Here is a 16,860-nt window from a genome sequence, read left to right on the forward strand (position 1 = left end):
TGTTTGTAGAGTTACTAGGGCTGCAGCATCCAATTTGGTAACTTCCTCCGTTTTTTATTTTTAAGAGGAAGCGTATGAATGCCCAGTTGTTGCCTAGAGGCAATGCTGATATGATAGCAGCCGTTAGCGATTCGAGTTGGATCAACGAAAACCTGTTCGTAGATTGGTTACACCACTTCATCTCCCATGCTAAGCCAATTGCTGCAGAACCAATTCCACTTATTCTGGACAATCATAAAAGTCATGTTAGTCTTGTTTGCTACCTGCTTTGTTGTAACACCACATACATCGCATCGTATGCAACCACTGGAGTTAACATTTTTTTGACCTCTCAAGACTTCATACAACAGAGAGTGCGACTTGTACATGGTCAAACTTTTTTTTGTGGTCGAACTTTTCAAAAAAGCTTTCAATCATATCAGCAATATAGAGAGCGCAGCAAACGGCTTTCGGGCAGCTGGTATTTGGCCAATAGATACAACCAAATTTGATAAACATTTCGTAGATGCGACATCACTACCTAAAAATCCTATTGGAAATTTGCAAAGTGGCGTAACAGTGATGCCTCATGCGCAGATAGCATCGACATCAAATGTACAGCAAAAACCAGTAATCCCTGTATCTGTTTTGGATAACTCAATCCCACTTGAAGATATTCTTAATGTTGCCAAACTAGCACATCTAAAAAGTAAACAAACTCGCAGAAAAAAAAAACACTCAGCTATAATAACCAGTAATCCTATGAAAGATATTTTAGCAAAAGAAAAATAAGGAGCACATGAAAGGCATTGAAAAACCTGTAAGTTCCACTAAAAGTAAGAAAGATGTGATAATCTAATATGATAATCTTGCATTTGTAGATGATAAGAATAAGATAAAGGTCGAAGAGAAGGATACACCAAAGAAAAAAAAGGCCAATGAAGGAGATGCGAAGGAGAAAGAGTATTATTGCCTAATTTATGATGAAAGGTATGAGGATCCTACAAGTGAAAACTGGATAAAATACTGCAATTGTAATGATGATGATGATTAGTGCACCAATAACTTGACACAGTAATACACCAGTTAATTTGGTTACAAAATATTATTACCACACTTGATTTATTTTAATAGATTGTTAATCTTTATTACATCGTTACATTTATATTTTATAACACTAAAATTATAATTTTTCAAATTTAAATGAAAGTTCTTTTGACCCCAATAAAAATGCTCTTGTATTAAAAAGATCGCGAGTTTCAGAGTATTGTTGATAGGAATGTATACGAAATTTACTAAAATCCTTTTTGTAATTCGCGACGATAATGAAAGCTCTAACAGTACTCAAACGGGTGCTGTAATGAGATTTTAGTAACATTTTATGGAACCAGTTCAAGTTGGTGACATTGGGTCATTAATTTTTCTAGTTGTCAATGTGACAATTTTTGTCTATGGATGTTTAAACGTGTTCTTAGCATCGAATACAAAGTTCACAATGATGAAGACATTGAACACTAAGCAATTTCTCTTATTTTGGGAGGTGTACATGAAACATTTTTTTCAGGTGAATACATTTACAAATTTCTATTTTCAAGTGTTACGGTGTTACCAACTGCTACATACCTATTTCCCTACATTGTCAAAATTTATTTTATTTTTGTTTAAAAAAAAGGATAAAAACGCGAATTACAAAAAATAGCATAAAAAACACGTTTGATAAGACTTAAAGCACTCATGGCTCGTCACTCGTGGCTTCGCCACTCGTTTTTCAACTTGAATTCATGCATTTCAAGCGTGTCTTACGAAACTTGTTTCTTAATACACTATTACAACTGCCTGCTAACATAACTGATATTTTACCCAATCTGAAACCTAAATAGTTATTTTTGATACAAGATAGTGAAATGACACTTTTGTATTCGAGAACGAAAGTTTCGAAAAATCGTTCGAGAACGCAAAAGAATTTCGCTGTCGTATATCAAACAACATTTTTTCGAAAACTGCGTGTTCTAAAGTTTATAAATTAATAAAACGACCAAATTCTGTATAATGACATTTAGAATTCATTTAATGTTATGTCAAAAACTTATCGTCACATCGACTTAACCTCACATATTGAATAAATGTACTATTATAAATTTGCTTTTAAACATGAAATGAAATCATAACAGACCCACGAAGATGAAGTTGCAACACGAGCGAGCGAAGCGAGCGAGTGTTGTAATCTGAGTGGGTAACATCCATTATACGCAAGTTGAATACGATATTTTATCTACAACTATTTAATTTGTTAATTTGTTATTCTACAATCCTGTGAAATCTGATTTATTCGGAAAGAAAGGCGTTAGGTTCCGGATGCGATACTAATGCCTTCATGAAGCGTAGGCCAACAACGACGATAATTACGATGGCTATTGTGTCTTTCAGTTCTAATTAGGTATACTTTAATTCACAAATTTCTCATTCTCGTACATAACACTTTATTTTAGGAAGTGATATAGTGTAGCTATCCTGCACTTATTAAGAATTAGTCAGATTTCGCGCCGATATTGTTATTTACAAAACACGCCCACCGTCGATTTGAGAAAACAAGATTCAAGAATCTCGGTTTTGATATAGGTCCATGGAGACAACCCTTACTAATTAATAACACCACTTCCATATCCTAAAAGTACTCTTTTACAAACCTATACACACCAAAGAACATCCCAAATTGCGCAGTCCCCTTTTTATCCCCTTTTCTCATACAATTAATTAATCTTCTTCAACAACAATTTCTCCAAAACCTTTTGCATAATAACAGAATTAAAACCATATAGTTTCGGGATATCGACCGGCTTCGCCCTGATAGCTCTACATCCAATACCCATCTCATCCTGTAATTCCGCATTGTCGAGTATCACTCTTTTCAAAATACATTCCGCTGATTCCTTCTAGTCTGTTATCTCTTCCTCGTCCTCTATTACAAATTTCCTGTTCACCTTTCCGCCAATTTCCTTCTCCGGTATCAGCCTATATAGCACTCCCCGATAGACTCTTCCATTAATAAATCGTTACCAATCCTTCAATTTGACCACCTAACAACTCTCGCCCTTCTCCTCGAACCCACACCCCCCAAGACACTCATACTCAACTTGGTAAACCTATTCGCAATCCGGCCAAACTTCAAATGCAAGCCAAAAAGTCCGCAATCTTGTAATTAATTATGTAATTAGTTGCGCTGAAATGCAGTCATCACTCAAAAAACATTTTTTTTACAATTAAATCATAACCCCCAATGAAACAAGACGTTAAATGGAAGTTTTGAACATTAATTTGAAATATATTTTATCGCCAACCGGCAGCAAAACAATACTTTATGCTATCCATTAGCGGCAGTAAAGTGACACTTTGTGCTACTATCTAGTAAACTGTGCATTTAGCGGCAGACAATAGTATATTAAAAAACAAGTTTCATAAGACACGCTTGAAATGCACGAATTCAAGTTGAAAAACGAGTGGCGAAGCCACGAGTTTTTTAATGAATGAGTGCTTTAAGCCTTATGAAACGTGTTTTTTATGCTATTTTTTGTAATTCGCGTTTTTATACTTTTTTTTTAACAAAATAAAGTAAATTTTGGCAATATAGGGAAATAGGTATGTAGCAGTTGGTAACACCGGAACACTTGAAAATAGAAACTTTGAATTGACAATTAGAAACTGTCAAAACACAAAATATATTCTATATATTTTTTGGTGATTTTCTTTCCATTTTATGTGTATAAATTAAACTTCGTTTTTTGCATTTTAATAGATTTTTATTTTTAATTTTTACTCAACCGGTTTCACTGTGTTTACACAAAATTACACAAAATTTGTATTTATGTAGGATATCTCCTGAAGATGCTGTGTAAACACAGTGAAACCGGTTGAGTAAAAATTAAAAATAAAAATCCATTAAAGTGCAAAAAACGAAGTTTAATTTATACAAAATATATTCGCCTGAAAAAAATGTTTGATGTACACCTCCCAAAATAAGAGAAATTGCTCAGAGTCAATGTCCTCATCATTCTGGACCTTGTATTCGATGCTAAGAACGTGCTTAAACATCCATAGACAAAAATTGTCACATTGACAACTAGAAAAATTAATGACCCAATGTCACCAACTTGAACTGGTTCCATAAAATGTTACTAAAATCTCATTACAGTATCGGATGCTGTAAGGAGTCTCATTACAGCACCCGTTTGAGTACTGTTATACCTTCCATTACCGTAGCGAATTACAAAATAGTATATTAAAAAACAAGTTTCGTAAGACACTCTTGAAATGCACGAATTCAAGTTGAAAAACGAGTGGCGAAGCCACGAGTTTTTTAATGAATGAGTGCTTTAAGTCTTATGAAACGTGTTTTTTATGCTATTTTTTGTAATTCGCGTTTTTATACTTTTTTTTAACAAAAATAAAGTAAATTTTGGCAATGTAGGGAAATAGGTATGTAGCAGTTGGTAACACCGGAACACTTGAAAATAGAAACTTTGAATTGACAATTAGAAACTGTCAAAACACAAAATATATTCACCTGAAAAAAATGTTTGATGTACACCTCCCAAAATAAGAGAAATTGCTCAGAGTCCATGTCCTCATCATTGTGGACCTTGTATTTGATGCTAAGAACGTGTTTAAACATCCATAGACAAAAATTGTCACATTGACAACTAGAAAAATTAATGACCCAATGTCACCAACTTGAACTGGTTCAAAGTACTTTACCTGCCGCTAATTGCTGTCAATTTGAAAAAAATGCCGTTGAACAGCTGGATTTGAAGCCGGTACCTTCTGTATGAAAGCGCACTTCCCTCTCCACTATACTACCGACCTTTGATAAATAGTGAACTTTACCGAGGTATATTAACAAAACAAATCGTTTGACACATGTCATAATATTGGTAAGTTAGAATATCTTCATATCGTTAAATGTTGCGGTTGGCGATAAAATGTTGTATGCAACACGTCAGCAAAGTGTCTTTATCGAACTCGCCTGTTTACTCACCTCGCTCGCTTCGCTCGCTCGACTCGCAAACTCAGACTCGTTCGATAAAGCATCAATTTGCCGACTTGGTACATAAATAACTATTGTTATACATTTCCCATTAATAAGGTGACTTATTATGACTTTTTAAAGTTTTGATCTTTTTTTTTGAAAGATAGTCTGCGTAAAATTGACGCGTTAAAGTTTCAATTCAATAAATCAAATCAATAAATAAAACTTGTAATTACAGCTAATTAAAACTCATGGGTCAATTTTACGCATGATGATCTTTTGCGTACATCACAATATAATTATCTTTCTAGGGTTAAAGACATTTTTTTCTTTAAAATTAAACTATTAATCCCCATGAAACCACGCTGTATCTCAAAATGGATGGTTTGAACTTTCATTTGAAATATATTTCAATCTTCTTTCTAACCACTTTTTTCCTACCAACTTCCTTCTTGGAATCCTTGCTACCTTACTTGTGATTATTTTGTTGACCAAACACATTTTCCTTTCCGATTCATCCCCTTGGCGAACCCGTCTACGGATAATCGACTCGTGCTCTGCGAACCAACCTCAACAAAAAGGTTGCCATCATTAACCATCATTACGGATGAATTTCTATCCCGATGATGACAACAAAGTTTGCTCGGCAAATAAAGAAATCGAGTAGGACAGATTTCTACTAATAGTATATTGAGACATACATACATGTTTTTAAATAAAAATTACAAACAATATCAAGTAGCAAATAAACAACTTCATAAATTTTAAATATAATAGCATTGTTAGTTTTACTACTTTCTAACCGAACAAATGATTTCATGGATGTTTGTGCTTGTGATTACATTTTGAGTACGCCCTTAATAGGATTAATTATTCGAGGCATAATTAGTGGGATTTCATATTTTAGTTTCAACAATGAGTACAACAAAATTGGAGGTATATCTACTATTATATTTTAGAACATCTGTTGTAATATATTTAACAATAGAGTAGTGTTGTTTATAGTTAATAGAATTGTATTTGCAACTGACATAAAATTTTATTTAATGTTAATAGAAAAGTTGAGCTTTGCGATAAACTCAACAAAGCATCTTAAGGTTCTAATTTTTTACGGAAAGTCGAGGAAGACCGGCTAAAATTGATTTACTGCCTGCCGTTTTCCACTTTCCCTAACAATATTTACGATCAACCGGCAAAGTATATTTTCCTATGATATTTATGATTTCTTTATCAAGAAATATATTCCGTAAGTATGCACTTAATCTTAAAACATCAAATTTTAAGTGGTTGTAATTCAAAATTTACACTCAAAGTTATGGATGTTTACTTATTTAATTTGGTAAATTCGTCAATTATTGATTAACGAGTTTATGTTTTAACGATTTTTTATACTTTATACCTCAGTGTACTAAAAAGAAAATTATGGATTTTATTATAAATGTAGTTAACTGATGGAACGCTACAGCTTCAACATTTTGATACATGGTATCGTTTACAACTATTACACAGTAGATTAGAGATAATGTTAAACTGTCGCTTCAATGTAATTCGCGTTAAAGTAAACTGCCACATTTCCCGCTCGACGGTGCGAATAGTTTCCCTTGACAATCTACCTCAATTATTGCCTTCAGTATTACAAATGTAGGTAAATACTGTGAGAAAATTTCAATTAAACAATTTTAAGTTTACTTTTTTTTATATAATTTATCACATTACTTTAGAAACAAACTATATATTCGTATTAACAACTTTGGGAGTGTGTCTTCTAAAAGTTCTTTTTCTTTTGAAAGGCGACATCAATTTCGTAAAGTGAGTTTATCGCGAAAACTGGGCTAGCAAAAATTTTGTACTTTTCACAAGAGGACTTGTCAAAGTATCAAAAACGTTCGGGCAAATCCCAAAAGGAAAAGTGGTTCATTAAAGTTTTATTCTAGGAGGAACGTGCCGAAATACTCAATTATATCAAAGATATCTTTTACACAAAGTAAATTTGTCTTTAAAGGAAATATTACGTTACACAAATTCAGAAAATTGAGTTCATTATCAGATTACGGGAACTTTCGACAGCATTAAATTTTCCAAATTACAATTTTTGCAAGTTTATAAAATTACTCAAAGCTAAATTCTTATTATAATTGTTTTAAAACTTGGTATTTTTAGGAAAAACTTTATTCTTTCCTTTCTATTTCCTTGGACTTGAAAAGTTTCTAGTTGGTTAATTGAAAGGTACTTTAAAAACTAGTCGTAAAGTTACTCACCAACATGAAAGAAAACTGAAGTTGTTTACACAACTCACATGCTTCACTGACTTCAGATGGAAACGCCCGATTTACATTCAATATGTAAAAGTTTAGTTTATAATTTAAGTTCAAAGTTTAAATTGCAAGTACATTTTTATATTAATATTCAATTCGTTTCTTTTTAAACAATTTTATGCAATTGGTCATAAGAATTTTTTTAAATATTTTATCCAATTCGTCTAAATTTGTAAATCCTTTTGAGACGTGACCTTAATCGAAATTTAATCGAAATCCCTTCTTTTTATACAAATCCCTTCTAAATCCCTAAACCTTGAACTTGTAGAGCATATTTATAGATGGATATATAAGGGAAATGTAAAAAAATAATTAATGATAAAAATTCCAAATTCAACTCAAAAAATTAATTTTCTTTCGAACGACTTTTCTTCCAAATTGGATTTATACTTTATGTTGTAGCAAAAGCTTTATTTTTAGATACAGCATTTAACAATCCAAACTTTAAAAAAAAACATTAATACTCTGCGAACCGATGAGAACCCTCGGAACAGGACGGCTTATTCAACAACAACACACGCAAGGAAACGGAAGAAAATATGGAAAAAGCTACCTGGAATATAAAATCACTCAACAACCGAGACCAACACATAACAGAAGTTAAGCTCTTCTATAGAAAGAAAGATAAATATATGTGCACCCCAGGAAATGAAAAAGAAAGGGAAAAGGCAGAAAGACTGTGGAGATTATGTACTGGTATATAAGGGGGTTGATAGGGTAAAGAGAACAGCTACTGGAGTGGGCATCCTTGTGCAAAGTAAACATAAAGATTCCATTGAAGAATGCCCGTATTACTCCGAAAGAATTCTGCAAATAATGCTGACAATAAGAACGGACAACAAAAGATTAGCTTCATGCAGCCCAGAAAACTATAAATCACAACTTGCAGAATATTTTAGATCAAATAACACCAGACGAAGCCCTCCTGTTAACTAGGCTTTCTGCTATTGGTTTTACCTCTTCTTGTGTATCTTGGTTCCAGTCTTACCTTTCCTATCGGTCTTTACGTGTCCGCGTGAAATCTGTACTCTCTTCTCCTGTTGACATCAAATGTGGAGTTCCCCAGGGCAGTGTGCTGGGTCCTTTCTTCTTATCAATTTTCATAAATAGTATTAGCGATAGTATCTCGTGTAACTACCATTTGTATGCAGATGACCTTCAACTTTATATTTCGTCAACTGTTAACATCCTCCCAGATGCTTTGTTGCATCTTAACAACGATCTCTCTAGCGTACTTGACTGGTCTAGATGTCATGGACTTAACCTGAATCCAGGTAAAACGCAAGCCATTGCATTTGGCACTCGCCCCTTGCTAGCACAATTTAATTCCTTAACTACCCTTCAACTGAGGCTTGGCGACACCATTATTCCGCTTTCTAATACGGTCAAAAATCTTGGTGTGGTAATGGATTCGGCGATGTCTTGGCGGTCACAAGTTCAAGGAGTCTGTAAGAGGGTTTACTTCTGTTCCATACTTTGAAAAAACTTCGCTGCTGCCTTCCTCCTGTTGTACGTCGTAATCTTTGTTACTCTCTCATTTTCCCACACATTGATTATGCCGATGCTGCGTATCCCGATCTGTCCGCAGCCCTTCGGGGTAAATTGTAAAGATTTCAGAACAATTGTATACGGTACATTTTTGATTTAGGAAAGTTTCAGTACATTACTCCATATCGTAACAACCTGTAGATGATGATCAGAGTCGTAGATCATTTCGTATGCTTACTATGTTATACAAATTGTCCATACCCGCACTCCTGCTTATTTGTCTGATGCCTTTCATTTTTTAGCATCACATGACTTGCCCACTCGATCAATCTCGGGCTCTACAATCATGTTTTCAGTCCATAGTACTGAAATCTACCACAAGTCTTTTACAGTACAGTAGATTGCGTTGTGGAACGATTTGCCTGCCATTGTTCGCAATGCAGCTAGTTTAATAAGTTCTAAAAATGCCTTGAAGCGCCATCTGCTATCTCTTCAACTATGCTCTTCTTGATCTATACGTGTTTGTTTTCTTCTCTAATCTGCCTTTCATATATCTTTTGCTGCACTCTTTTATGTCTATTTCCTTCCTTGTAGTAACTGACTGTCGATCCGTTACCTAATTCAAATATACTCATTCGCTCAGTTTTATTAGCACATCATTTAGTATACTTTTTTAATAGCCATAATTATTTATTTAAAATTACATATACACTGTTACCAGTTGGGTCTCTTGGAAGATATCGCTTATTGCGATAAATTGATCCGTTTGTCTTGATGTCTATTTTTGTTATGAATGTATATATTTATGTAAATATTTGCTTTTGAGGCAATAATAGTTATTTATATTACAAATGGGCTAGAAACATAATTACAGTACGAGTGTGGAGAATTGCACGACGAGGTCGTAGACCGAGTCGTGTAATCACACGAGTACTGTAATTATGCTCTAGCCCACGTGTGATATACAGCATTTTATCTACGACTGCTAAAAATTACTAAAAAATCAATTTCTTTAAAAAAGTCTATTTGACATTTATAAAAATATTTTGAAATGATTGTTGTCAATTTTGAATTGTCAGTTTCAACATGTTTACTCATCTGGAATAAGTGTTTTGAAATGTAAAAACATAACAATTAATGTTTATAATAAATAGTATTGTTTCTCTGTAAGTGGATAGCACTTTTTCTTTTGTATTGTTGCTCGTTTCAATAAATTAAGTCTGTTCTGATTAGGTTAAAAGTGCGTTACGTAATGAAACCAGTGCGGTAATGAACTTCATTACGTAACTCAAATCACCTCAAATGAGTGCGGTAATGATGACTTATCCAAGCAGTCGTAGATAAACATTATTATCATTATGATTAAAACTTCGTGGTCCAGAAAAGACATTAAAAGAAAATATGAAGAGAAAAGAGAGCATATTTAAAATATAAAACTCTTAAAACACAACATCACTTGAAAGACACAAACAAATTAGGGACCAAACAGGAAATTAGAAGGGGAATAAAAGATGTAGTGAGGAAATCAGAAACGAACATTGAGAATCTTTCTCCTCAATCTCTCTCAAAAAGCTTGAATCAGATTTGACGGCCTACAGAAGCAAATGTTGAGATTTGTCAGACAACAGGGAAAAGAGGTAATCGAATATTGATAGCAACCAATCAAATAGAGGAAAATACTTGGATAAAGTATCTAATTGAAGTGTTTCAGGACGACAACATACCGGAAGATAAACCAAATAACATCACAATAAATGATGACATTACAGTAACACCAAAAAATGTCAGAGAAACGTTAAAAGAACTAAGAAACCGAAAATTACCAGGTCAAGACAAGATCTAATAGAATAAAACATGGAACACAAGCACAATGATTCTAATGTTCAAAAAATGAGTTAAAAAGATCCAAACAATTGCAGAGATATAAAGCTACCAAATACCTTGCTCTAACTAAGATTATCACAACCAATATTAATTCCATTACAACATTGACCGAAGAATAGCAAGACTTTAGGGCAGGAATGTTATTCGCGTAGTGAGACAAGTCGTAGAAAAGCAATAGAATATAATAAAACCACATTTTTATGCTTCATTGATTTACATAAGGCCTTTGACAAGATCAGATTTAAGGATACCGTAAATCTGCTGTATAACCGCGGTGTATCGACAAATGTCGTTAAAACCATCGCAAATATTTATTTGGAAAACAGCACATAAGCACGGATAGATGGGAAACTCACCAAGAAAATACCTGTAAACACTGGAATTCGACAAGGGGGCAATATTGTATAGTTGTGATTGCGTCCACAACTATTCAATATTGTATATTGTGATGAATGAAGTCATAAAAAAAATCAAGATGAACAGGGGCTATATGTAGAATGGTCGATCAGGAATTTATAATCCGGTCTTATGTTCAGTTATATTGAAAATTAATTATCCCAACAAGTCAGGAAAGCCAATAAAATCGAAGGCTGCTTAAACGAAACTTTGTGGAGGAACAAACATCTAAATATAAACACAAAATCAAGAATATATAAGAACACCATAAAACCGCTCATGACCTATACCACTGATACTAGACCTAACACATCTAAAACAAAACGGATACTGGAAACAGTGAAAATGAAAATACTTCGCAGATTTACTGACAAAACTCTGTACGATAGAGAAAGAAGCGAAGATATAAGAAGATTACGTGAATGAAATACGTGAGAAGATGGAACAAGATAGAATAGTAAAAAAGGCCAGGGATAAACCGCCGTTGGATAAACAAAGTTAAGGATGACCTAGAAAAAGATGGAGTGATAATTTACGCATAGAATAGAAGCAACGCCAATGAAAAACAGGCTCCAAGCCTAAGTGGAAGAAAACAATCTTTTCATCATCACCGAAAAATTTATTATTATTTTTCGCTTGCACCAAATTGATATGAAACATTTTCCTTGTATTATTTCCTAAAAAAAATACAAAAATGTAATTTTTCTTTTTATTTCAAATAAAAACACAAACTCAATCAATTTGTTGTGGCAAATGAAAACAAACAAAATAAAAAAAAATCATGACTTTTTCCAAAATGCAGCACTATGAGTTTTAGTCTTTTTCGGAACTACCTTTTCTTTTTTGGTAGGCCGCCATATAATAGTTGGAGCATCATCATCTGGAATCTCTAAAAGTTGCTTATGTGGAGGAACTAAATGTTGATCAGCATAAAGTTCTGTAGCATCTTTGCTTGTAACATTCGGTGCAGATTTTGTATTTTTTCTACTCTGGCCAGCTTTTACGCCCTTCGCACTTTTAGATCTTTCCGGATGATGTTGTTTATAATCATGATGCCGCATTTCATGATGTCTTACCCTGCAAGATGAACACGATTCTCCTCTATACGTCGATGATACATAACTTTTACGTGATGATTCTTTATACCTAGAATCGTCATTATGCGGAGATTGATAATGTTTATGATATGATGTTTCCGCTAAATTCGCTTGTTGTTGGCGATATTTTTCTTCGTCGTACTTTTTTATTGCTTGAGTCCACCGATTTAATTTGTCGATACTATCCTTTTTCCCCATAGGGAACTTTCTCATAATAAAATCGATTAAGTTGTCAAATCTATCAGAACCTTTAGCTGTGGCGATATCATAAACTTCTTTGGAGGTTAAGTTATTACTAATATCTAGTAACAGTCTAATAGCGTATGCTAAGTCGGGTTTAAGTTTATCAATTTTTCTTTGATAATGTGCCTCCTCCTTAGGATCTTTTTCAATATAAGATGAAGTTTGAGTCAAATAAGAACGCCGAGCTCTTGATGATACGTAAGATATCGGAGATGATATGGAATCGGTTTCAATATCACTTATACCATTCTCAGTGCAAGTGTCTTGGAACTTTCTAGTTTGTTCTTTTTTATAATACTTTTTAGGATTCATTTCTTTTTTATCGTATGGGTTAGCCTCCATTATGCCTTTGCTACGTACTGAGCTGGCATGTGCGCGACCTTGTTCGGAAGGAATCCGGTTCCAAGTATTATGCGATACAGTACAATCATGATTTTTAGTATTATCAATTTCCAATTTAGCTAATTTTCTAGATTTATTATATTGATATTTCGCAATACTCTCAAAAAATAGACGTAACGCCATTTCTTGCTGTTCTTCTTTTTCCCTTATTTCTCTTAATTCGTTTTCGCTGAGTTCATCTGAGTATCCTGTAGTAGCATAACTGGTAGTAGTATAACTGGTAGTAGTATAACTGGTAGTAGAACCATAATCTGCTTCCGAAAAGTTGTCATAGCATGGATAGCAATCTCTTTTATTGGTGTCAACTGTTTTATACTCTTGCTTAGTTTTAAAATTAATATCTTGAGCTCGAAGAGCTTCTGAATCTGTTGGTTTTTCTTTTCTTTCCGGTTTCTCTGCTTCAATTCGTGTAGGTTCAGCGGGAACAGATTTATCTGAGCCTTTATTGGGAAACTTTTGAAATAGTTCAGGATTTATATTTTGAAGACCATCAACTACATATTGACTAATAGCCGAGACATTGGCAAGAACGACATTATTAACAGCTTGCTTCACAAATTCTTCTAGTTTGTCCCATAACGGTTTATACATTAACTCCTTAACCATTTCAATTTCTGCTAAAATTTTATCAGTGTGTAGTTTAAGTGTGTTCACATCTACCATACTAGATGATGCTGTATCTGTATTTGAGGGTATTCTGGTTCTGGGAATGGGTTTTAATAATTTAGAATCATTTTGTTGCGAACCTTCGTGTGCCCAAGTTGTATCGGGTAGCTTTATTTCTCGAGGAATAAAGGGAGGTTGCATATAGGCCAATCTGCTCTCTTTGTACCATTGATTAAACATGTTCTTTAATTGCTCGTCTGTAATACCCATCTGTAATAATATACTATCTCCTTCATTTTTTCTTTTTTCAGAATCAGACATCGCATATGAATCTGCCACATCACTCTGTAATTCTCCAAAAATTTTTGACCTTGACGTTTATTAATAATCAACTATTGACCATTTGTATTTGTTGTTGTAGTATTTTAAAAATTTGTTTTACTAAATTGCTAGGATTTTGTCTTGGTACGAATCTTTCTTTTTCCAAAATGTTTTCAATCATCTTTGAAATATTACTCGTTAGTGATGAATGAAATCGTACTGAGAGGTACATTAGATCATGATGGACAACAATTTTTTCTGAAAGAATCTAATTTCGATTGTGGTGAAGATAGGTATAGTCATTATGACAGCAAAAAATTGTTGTTGAAAGTTCCTGTCAGTGATAAAATGTCATGTCTTATGTCAAAAGAACAGCGGGATTTAAACCATAAATAAACGTAAAATTAACAAAAGAAATGGAAATAATTTGGGAACAAATTACAGACAGATAGAAAAAGTAACCAGCAACTGTTCCACAAAGTCCGTAAAAAACTTATAGGTGACAAAAAAGTGGACTTCGAAGCTTTACTTAACCCTTTGTATCCCAAGACGTCAAAAATGTTGAAACTTTGTGACAGTATTAATTGGAATCAATTTTAGCAAAATATGACAATCCCCCCAGTCCATAATGATACTTGAGAGTACCGTCAGGCATTAAAATATATTTTGGTGATGTTGCAATTTTTGATTACGTTAGAAAATAAGTAACACTTGCTTTAGCTAAATCACATCATTATATTCAGAAAAGCAGTGGTTTTTTTCATTACAACATCAATAAACTTTGCACGCCATACATTTTGAGTGGGGTCTGGACTAAATAGCTTGGGCAGAAGAATTTTCACAACTTCCTCTTTCTTTTCCAAAACTAATCCACGGTTGCCAAGTCTTAGCAAGTTGACGAAGTTGATTGGCATGATCTACCGAACCCATGTTTTTATTGTAATCATCAACGACTGAAGGACAGCGCACATCAATTTTCGTTCCATTCTTTTGCTTGCTTTTTACTGTGGTGTCTTCTGTTCCATGAAAATTAGAGCAAAATTTCACCCACTTACTGTCCTTCCATTTGTAATAACTTATATCTAAATTTGATATCCGGTAATCATAATCTCCTCTTTTCATTCGTTTATCATCTACAATATTTTTTTGTGCACCTTTTTTGTAGACTTTGTTGTTTCACAAGCTAAGGTTTTCTCAATTATTAGTTTCTCTAAAAGATCAGTAAGTTGAAGGACAAATTTTTCTTCAATTTCAGAAGATTTTCCCTGATACACATCAAATTTCTTTATGTACCCTTTCTTATCTGCTAAGCACCAGAGCTTATAACCCCTTTTTATGGCTTTCATGGGATTGGATTGTTTTATAAATTTTTAGAAAATTTGGCTGTTTTTCTCCTGCAAACATATAAAATTATATACTTTTCTGTTCGGGAGATGTGAGATAAGATGGAAAGAAAAAAATTAAAGCTGAATATCTCTAGGCGACATTTTCGTAGATTCGTAAACGTATTTACATTTCAGAAATGTACCGTGATTGTCACCTGTATGTTGCAGAAACGTTTCAATGAAACATAAAAAGGGCCGGACATTAGCAGTTTCAGACACGTTTCAACTATGTTTCAGAAATATGTCGAAGAAACATTTCATGTTTCAATAATATATATCAGAAATGTTTCTAAAATGCAAATTTGTTTACTGGGAAGTGGTACACCTAAGTCTTTAGCATTACTCCAGAAGAGTTTATAGCTTGGCAAACTGTGATAAATCATTAAGAAATTTATGCCAAGGATACATAGTAACTCTTCTTCTTTCAACTTTAGCGTTTAAAAGGTAATATCTTTCACACAGTTACCCATCAGTGTTAGAAAATAATCTGTAGGATTATTGCAAGTTGCAAAAGTATCACCAATTATTCCCTCTGGATAATCATATCCTGGAATTTCAGTCTGTTTTTTCCGTTTTCTCCATTTTCTATCAATCTCTGCCTTGTTCTTCTTCTTGGGCCCTTTGCCACGTATTTCTACTACTTCAGCGTCACTTTCCTCATTTTGATTAGTTAGTTGTTCTACTTCTTCATCTTCTAGCATAGGTACCTCACTAGCACTGGTAAGAACAATGTCATCTTCTATGCCTGTGTGTTCAGAATTATGCAACGGAAGATTTTCTAATTCAACACAAACTTTTCAAGCTCTTCATCTGTCAAAGCTTTATTCAAGTACTAAAACGTATCTTTATTCGCTTGGCTCATTTTTACATCAATCTCAATATTGTACCTGTTATTATCCTGCTGGTACCTTTACGTATAAAATCACATCTAATAACCATTTATCAAAGATATACCTTTTTGAACAACAAAATTCAGCAACACCACTTTTCACTAAACTTCTAACCTCACATCTGGATGAAGAAGTTTAAATGTATCTAAAACCCTACAGTATGGATTGCGTCATTTTTTATACAGGTTCTTTCTTGTATACTAGAAAGTACCGACAGCTCTATATGCGTCGAATAGATGACTACAGTTTAAAATGAGTGTTTAAAACTACTGGTACTTTAAAGTACCGTCGGGACACAAAGGGTTAATGAGAAAGTGACAACAGAATAGCAAAGCTCTAAAATCCAGGGAATACGGCAAGGATAATGAATAGAAATATATGATGGGCTACATTAAATTAAAAAAAAATGTGCACTAAATTAAATAGAGTAACTAAATGTTTGTAAGCTATTTATACTAGTAAGACAAGGAGGAAGCTTAAGTGCATCACCGTTTATATCCTTTATGAATAAATATCAAAAAGACACAGAAACTATTAAAAAGAAATAGTGACATCAATGAATATTTCTAGAATACAGAAATTTGAAAACAATTTATTTCTCGGAATTCGTCTCGCAGATGATATGGTGATTGTTGTTGGACGTGAAAGGTAACTTAGAAGATAACATTAATATATGGAATAAGATATTATCCGGAAATAGAATAAGATTAAATAAAAATAAGACACAAATTATGGTTATATCTGAAGTAAGGAAAATATTATATATAAGAATAGAGGTAAGAACTAATACACAGGTTAATAATTTCCAATATTTAAGGATTAATACAGAAC

The sequence above is a fragment of the Onthophagus taurus genome, chromosome 7, assembly GCF_036711975.1.
Source record: "Onthophagus taurus isolate NC chromosome 7, IU_Otau_3.0, whole genome shotgun sequence".
Taxonomy (NCBI): Eukaryota; Metazoa; Arthropoda; class Insecta; order Coleoptera; family Scarabaeidae; genus Onthophagus; species Onthophagus taurus.